Source organism: Lactuca sativa, chromosome 7 (assembly GCF_002870075.4).
Source record: "Lactuca sativa cultivar Salinas chromosome 7, Lsat_Salinas_v11, whole genome shotgun sequence".
NCBI lineage: Eukaryota > Viridiplantae > Streptophyta > Magnoliopsida > Asterales > Asteraceae > Lactuca > Lactuca sativa.
This window is the reverse complement of record NC_056629.2, coordinates 77,688,252-77,696,757: the sequence shown is the minus strand read 5'-3', so window position 1 is coordinate 77,696,757 and position 8,506 is coordinate 77,688,252.

Here is an 8,506-nt window from a genome sequence, read left to right as displayed (position 1 = left end):
TTTGGTTCGAAAATAGGCACCGAATCAATTGATGAGGGATTACGTGAGTTCATTGTGTCATAGGTTACTAGTGGCATCATTGATGAGACCCAAATGATGTTTGGGTCGATCAAGGAGGTTATCATTGAGCTGATGGAGGATTGCTTTTGGATTTTGAAGGCCGATCTAGCCGCTAGCCAGTCTAAGGCCTGCACTCTCTCCTTCAAGGATTTCAGGAGATGTAGGGCACAAAATGTTTTTGGAGTAAAGGACCATATTGCCACCAGGACTTGGCTAGAAGCCATTGAGTGTGCATAGATGACGAGCTTCTTCCTTGAGGGGATGAAGGTGAGGTCTGTTGCAAGATATCTGAGGGAGCGAGCTCGAGATTGGTGGGAGGAGGTTGGATATACTTTGGGAGCCCCAACTAGTGAGTCCATGACCTGACCGGATTTTGTGACCCGGTTCCGAGCGGAGTTTGCACCAGCTATTGAGGTACAGCTAGCCACAACAGCTAGCTAGGGATTTTTTTGATTTGAGACAGGCGACTGAGACTGTGGTGAAGATCGCCACCAAGTTCTGATGAGAGAGCCCTATTGGTACCCCAGTATGCCACAGACGAGGAGATATGGAAGACTCAATACCATAACATGTTGAGACCTAATATTAGGGAGTTCGTTAGTTTTTCTACTTGCCAGACTCTGGACGACATGATATCTAGGGTTCAGGAATATGGGATTGATTTGGAGCACATAGGGAAGAGGAAGCGGGCAGACGACTAGGTTTTTGGCGAAGAAACCCCAGGGCTTCGATTCGAGATCGAAGGGCTAGCAGGGTCGGAGTCGTTGTGGTAAGTACAGCAAGGCACATGACGTAGTATGTAAAGCAGGTGGTTCAGGCTGCTACAAGTCCAACAAGATGGGGCATTTCAACAGGGTTTGCACTGCTACGACCACCACCACCCAGACATCAGATCTGTTTTGCTTCCATTGCAATCAGAGGGGCCACAAGAAGGTGAACTGCTCAAGTTTATCATCAACAAGACCAGTAGCAGCATATGCCCCGACAACTTTAAGGATCACTCATGGCCACAAGGGCAAGGCGGAGGCGCCAGTTGTTCAGAGCAGGGCATTTCAGTTAACAGTCGAGGAGGCTTGTGCAGCACCTGATGTCGTTGTTGATATATATCTTCTCCTTATCTTCTTATTTATGTTATTTTTTTATGCTTATATGAATGTATTACCTTTTAGGGTCGCTCCTTGTGAATCGTATTCCTGCTTTGGTCTTATTTGATTCGGGGACTACCCGATCTTTTGTATACCTTGCGCTTAGAAAGAGGTTTAATGATGTTCCGAGAGAGTTGGAGTATCCATTAGAGGTTGATATAGTTGATGACCCTCTAGTGCAAGTTTCGAGGGTTCACCGGGATGCACTTTAGTGTTATTCATTGAGAAGTATCAAATTGATTTGGTTTCGATTCCCCTTCACGAGAGCAAGGTCATAGTGGGGATGGATTGTTAAGCCCCGATGGGGGTGATGATTGATTGTGGGCTTTAGTTCATACAAGTTTGGACCCCAAGTGGGGGAGGCTTGGTGATCCATTGTGAGGGTGCTCAGCATAGTAGCCAGGGCCAACCGTTACCTTCAGCAGGGGTTTTCTAGGTTTCTGGCATATGTGAGGGATACCCTGGGGAAGGGGAGGTGACCACTGATGATGTGCTGATTGTTCGGGAATACCAGAATGTGTTCCAGGAGGATTTTCCTAGAGTGCCTCCAAAGAGGCAAGTAGGGTTTCAGATTGACTTGGTTCCAAGTGCGGCTCAGACAGCCAAAGCACCTTATCGGTTAACACCTCTAGAGTTGCAGGAGTTGTCTACGCAACTGCAAGAGGTGCTAGACAAGGGATTTATTTGGCCGAGTAGTTCACTATTGGGAGCGCCGATCTTATTTGTGAAGAAAAAGGATGGGACGCCTTGGACTTGTATTGACTATCGGGAGATGAATAAGCTAAAGCTAAAGAACAATTACGAGTATGTGATGATGCCTTTTGATTTCACCAATGCTCCAGTTGCATTCATGGATCTCATGAATCGGGTGTACAGGCCCATGTTGGCTTCGTCTGTGATTGTGTTTATTGATGACATCATGGTCTATTCTAAGACCCGAGAGCAGCATGAGGAGCACCTAAGGGATGTATTGGAGACTTTGAGCAAGGAGATATTGTACATGCAGTTCTCCAAGTGTGAGTTCTGGTTGCACGAGGTGTAGTTTCTGGGGCACCTTGTTAACCAGAACAATATTTTGGTCAATCCGGCCAAGATTGAGGTGGTGATGAGGTAGGAGGTTCCGAGGTCGCTATCTGAGATTCAGAGTTTCATTGGTTTACTAGGTTACTATCAGAGATTCATTCAGTATTTCTTCAAGATAGCGGTTCACTAGACCAGGCTGACAATAAGACTATCACATTTTGTTGGGGGCTTGAGCAACAGGCAACGTTTGAGACCTTGAGACAAAAATTGTGTGAGGCAATGATTTTGACCCTGCCCTATGTTTCAGACTTTATGGTATATTGTGATGCTTCGATCACAGGTTTAGATGTAATGTTTATGCAATGGAGTCATGTGATTGCATACGCATCGACGCAGTTGAATCCTCATGAGGCGAATTACCCTACGAATCATTTGGAGTTGGGGGCAGTGGTGGTATTTGCCCTCAAGATTTGGCGACATTACCTCTATGGGGTCTGTTGTACTATCTACACGGATCACAAGAGCCTGAGGTATTTGATGGATCATCCAAATCTGAACATGAGGAAGCACAGATGGTTGGATATGGTGGAGGATTATGATTATGAAATCCTTTATCACTCGGGGAAGGCCAACGTGGTGGCCGATGCTCTCAGCCACAAGGAAGTCGCTGATCTGATCAGGGATTTATGTTTTAGGATGAAAGTGATTACCCAATTATTGGAGCATATTTGAGAGGCTCAGATTTAGGCTATGAAGGAAGAGCACCGGAAGAGTGAGCGCATTGTGGGATGGGTGGCTTCCATCGATTATGATATTTGGGGGTTAGTGGCCCTTCATCAGAGGGTGTGGGTTCCATATTAGGGTGGTGCGTGGTAGATTTTGATGGAAGAGGTGCACAAGTCGAGATTATCTATTCATCCCAGAGCAAAAAAGATGTATAAAGATCTCCAACCTGATTATTGGTGGCCATGTATGAAGCGAGACATGGCATGGTATGTGGAGAGGTTCTTGAGTTGCTGGAAATTCAAGGCCAAGCATCAGCAACCATACGACAATACCATTTGGAAATGGGAAGAGATTACAATGGATTTTATCAGTAAATTTCCTCGAACGGCACGCGGAGTGGATTCGATATCGGTCATTGTGAATCAATTGAGTAAGAGCATGAAAATTATCCCGATCCACGAGAGTATCTCTGCGTAGAATTTAGCAGACATATATATTCGGGAGGTTGTGGCATGCTATGGGGTGCAAGTTTTTGTAGTCTCGAAAAGGAATATTCGGTTTACATACAATTTTGGAAGAAATTCCATGAGGATTTAGGTACTCTTCTACACTTCAGTATGGTTGCTCACCCACAGACGGATGGTCAGAGTGAATGGACCATCCAAACATTAGAGGATATGCTACAAACATGCATTTTGGATTTTGGCGGTAGTTGGGATACATATCTTCCGTTAGTGAAATTTCCATATAACAACAATTATCATGTTAGCATCGATCGACCTCCTTTTGAGATGCTCTATGGGAGGATGTGTAGGACCCCGATATACTGGGGTGAGGTCGTTTAGAGGGTTATGGGGAGTACTGAGGTGGTACTCAAGACGACCAAGATGATTCAACAGGTTCGTGGTAGGCTTCAGACAACACAGGTTCCAGAAGAGTTGCGCAGACAAACGTCGATCAGACTTGGAGTTCCAGGTTAGGGATATGGTACTCTTGAAGGTGTCACCTTATAAAGGTGTCATCCGATTTAGGAAGCGTGGTAAGATAGGCCCCAATATATTGGTCCTTTCAGGGATGTAGCCCAGGTGGGGAGAGCAGTGTACTGATTAGATCTTCCGAAGGAGCTCAGTCTGATCCATAGTACTTTTTATGTCGCTCAGCTGCAGAGGTGTTTGGATGATCATTCCATAGTAGTTCCATTGAAGGATATTAAATTGGATAACCACATGAAGTACATTGAGAGACCACTAACAATCCTTGACCAGAAGAGAAAAACCTTGAGGAACAAGCTTGTGGGATCAGTGAAGGCGCAGTGGCAGCACAGGAAGGGTTCTGAATGGACGTGGGAACATGAAAAAGAGATGAGGGAGCATTACCCATGGTTATTAGTGATAGTGGACTTCTAGGACGAATTATGATTCAAGTGGGGGAAAATTGTAACGCCCGAATCTCTAGGTAAAACTTTTCAATTATTTTTATGATTCATGGACTAGACCAGAGTATGTTGTGCGTACACAAGGTACACACCGTGTACTCCCTTGCATATGCGAAGTGGGGATGTCCCCAGCATATGTTTGGTGTACACATGCATACGCGGGGCGTAAGCAAGCCATAGGAAGACCCTAATTTTAAGGTTTGCACCTTATTTAAGCTCATTAAGCCCCTCAATCCCTTCACCGTATCAGCTCCCATTGCCTTTTTGAGCTAATCACAAAACCCTAGCCATATTGAGAGCACTCTTGAGCTTACAAAGAGTTTTGGGTGTTCTTTTATGATCTTGAAAAAGTAGGAGCCTTGAGGAGAAGCGTTAGACAAGAAGAATCTTGTAGTTCCAGTGGTTGTTCATCATTTCTAGCTCATTGGAGGTATAAAGTCTAAAACTTGTTCATTTTAAGTCTAGGTCTAGGTTTGGGGAAGAATTTAGCATCTTTTGTTCCCATAACTTGGTCTATTGGAGTATGGACTGCTCCAGACCATTTGACCTGCCCTTTTGGGATCTTAGGGGCTCATGAATTTATAAAAATCGAATCTTGGAGGTTAGAACTCAACCATACATGAGTTAGTGACCACTAAAGCGAGATAGAAGGCGTAATTCATGGATTGAGTCCCATTAATCATGTAAAAGCTTAAATTTTGAAACTTTATGTATTAATACATTTTAATGACCTAGGATCTGATTTTAGATAGCAAAAGATTAATAGGTTAAGAAAATTTGAGAAGGGTGGCTGTCCGAACAGTAAATCGGGCGTACTAATGATTACGTTGCGTGTAATGGACCAGTGCCCTGTTTTTGGATTAGCGATAACGACATAGGTCGGGCCTACCAGCCAGGGATCTCATGGGCTCGGAATTACATGAGCTTTTTGTCTATATTGAGTTAGGCCTCAAGTTTAAGTGTGGTATCAGGTCATTAGTCGTCTTAAGGCCATCAAGGAGCTCTTTGGCCAATGTTTGGCCTTAGGGTCCTTTTTATTTGGACTTAGAATGACTTTAGGCATGTTTGGACTTAGGCCTTGGTGGGGAAAGCCCAATAAGGCAATGAGTAAGCAACATGTGTGCCTTTAAAGTCATGATTTAGGGTTCGGGCTCATGGGTTGGATTATTGACCTAATTTCTAATTAGGGTCTCTTTACTTGTGATTTAGTGAAAGAATTTCACGATTCAACATCCTGAGTGTGATTTGATATCTACCATTTGAGGTGAGTTTCTATAACTTCATCTGTGGGTCAAAGGCACCAATGTCGGCCCACTAGACCATGTTTGTAGTATGATGATTGTCTTCTTGACAATTACATGTTATGCCTGTATCTCCTTAATGTCTGTGTGACTGTTATTTTTATGATTAGATGTGCTAGTGGTAAGGGTGAAAGAGATCCGATACAAGTTGAAAGATACCTAAGGGGGTGAAATAGACCTAGTACTGGTTGAAAGATACCGAAGCGGTGTAATAGACTCAGTACCGGTTGAAAGATAATGAAGGCGGTGAAATAGACCCATTATGTTTTTTACTGTTATATATGTATGGTATGGGTTATTTTAAGGGAACTCACTAAGCTTTATGCTTATGGTTTTTACTTTATGTTTAAGGTAATTCCAGCTCAAAAAGGAAGGGCCCGGCCTGATCGCACCGCATCCACCTATGATTTTCTGCATCACGTGTTTTTAGGATTTTATACTTTGATAATATCTTGCTATGATTACTCTAAACTATTTTGATATGATTACTATATGATTGGAATGAATTTACAAATGAAAATTTTATCTGAATTTTTGGGATGTTACAATATTTTTGATGCTACTAGTTTTAATATTTATAATTACACTTAATCACAACTAGACTGCTACAAAACTAGGCAAGTGTACCTATTTGTTTGACAGGATAATAATGGCAGGTTCAGGTTGTCAAACACTAGAGGAACGGGTATGATTTTAATAAAAGTAGTCGTTGCCAATTAAACTAGAAAAATAATGTAAATTAGGGGGATTCTGATTTTCCAAGTTCAGAAACTTATAACATCAAGTTAAATTTTAAACTAGAAAGCAATTACTCAAGCTAAGATAAACGAAACAAATAACGATTTAAATCAAAATTTATAGAGTACTTTTGTTTAGCTTCGACTCTACTATTACCTATGGTTGATTTTGTTGCTAATGGTTTTATTAGTTGGTTACCAAATTCTTATGTGACTAGTTATCTTGGTTAGATTTCCTAGTAGTCTTAATCAATGTACAAGTAACACAAAGATCATGCAATTAGGGAACACATTATTAATTTTCCATATGTGGAATATAAAGATATGATCTAATGATTTCTTATCAATAGTCATTATAATTAATCAAGCACATATCATGGATATCTAATTCTTTCTAACACAATCAAAGTTGTCAATTCATATCACTTAACCTTGGTATTTCTTCAATCTATATTCTTAAAAATTTATAGCTATAAAGCAATTAAAATAAAAGTTAATGGAATTAGATTGATCACCTAATCTACACATAAATCATTAATTAGTGATAATTAAAAAAACATAACCTTAACATCATACATAAGTGATCAATCAACGAAATTAATAACCAAGCTAATAAAATTCAAAATAGAAATCTACACATAGTTTTGAGGTTTGTCTACACCAAATGAAAGTAAAGGGTTATTAGCCCATAACTATTGTAGAAAACTAGACAAAAATGTAGTAAACTTCACTAAGCATGATATTTAAGAAAACCGAATGATCAACATGTTCTTCATCTCACATTGTCCTTAAATCTTGCTCCAAAGATGTTATCTAGCCTCTTTAGGGTTTCTAAAGTTTTTTAGTCGTCGTTTGGTGAATAAAATCATACCTCTATTTTCATATTGATTTAAAAACATATTTATAATGTTTCCATATTATATGCCACCAAACCGCAGTATATGTATTATCGCATTGTGGGGACACTCCTTCACGTAGCTTCCAAGTAACCTTCCACATAATCCAGAAACTTCATCGTCTTGACACGTCACCGCGGTGTGGAAAATAAATGAATGCACCGTGGTGGTCTTCTTTTTTATCGAATTTCCATCTTTGATGTTTGTCTTTAGTTTTCCAGCATCCAGCTCGGCTTTTAGCTCATTTTCTCTCCAGAATCTCTTTGTTTCTACAAATTGGATTTTAAACAAAATAAGTGCCAAATAACTATATAATAACTAAAATGTAGCTGCAAATACTAAGATATTGCCAAAAATATATGACTAAATATGGCGATATTAAAATACCCTACACTTGTCTTTTGATTGTTGCCAAGCAAAACTGGTTTTTATCATGATTTCATTTCAATATCATACATCAAAAACTTGCCCACCAACATCAAACATAATAACTCAATTTGAATTCACCAATTACTTCTTACCGCATGCATATATTTGTTCTAAAATCCTAGCAACTTCCCAAATCCTAAATATTTACATTCCTCATAAACGTTCCCCGCTTATTTTCAATAATATTCATTTATGCATCCCTCCGAATATATCTCGGAGAATTATTTATCCTCAATGTGTTTTTGCTAATTTCACAAGCATATATACGATAGAATAATATAAAAATAAAAATAAAACTTGAAGTTCTTGAATGTCCACGAGGGCCCTTTTGGTACTTAGGAACGGTCTCCCAAGGATCATCGTAATATCTTCATCTTCTTTCATGTCGAGGACCACAAAGTCGACTAGAAAGACGAACGCCCCTATTTTAACAAGTATATTGTCTATGATACCTTGAGGATATTTGACATCCCATTTTTCCATGTGAATAGCCATCCTTATAGGATTTAATTATTGGAGATCTAGCTTCTTGTAGAATGAATAAGGCATCAAATAAACGCTAGCACCCGATTCAGCTAGTGCATTTTTCCTTGTAGAATTTCATAACTCGTAAGGAATTTTAAGAAATCATGGATCTCTCATTTTAGTAGGAATCTCCTTCATAACAGATGTTGCATAATGTTCATTAAGTACTACCTATGAAGCTTGCTCAAACTCTTTCCGATTTCTAAGAAGATCTTTGATAAATTTAGCT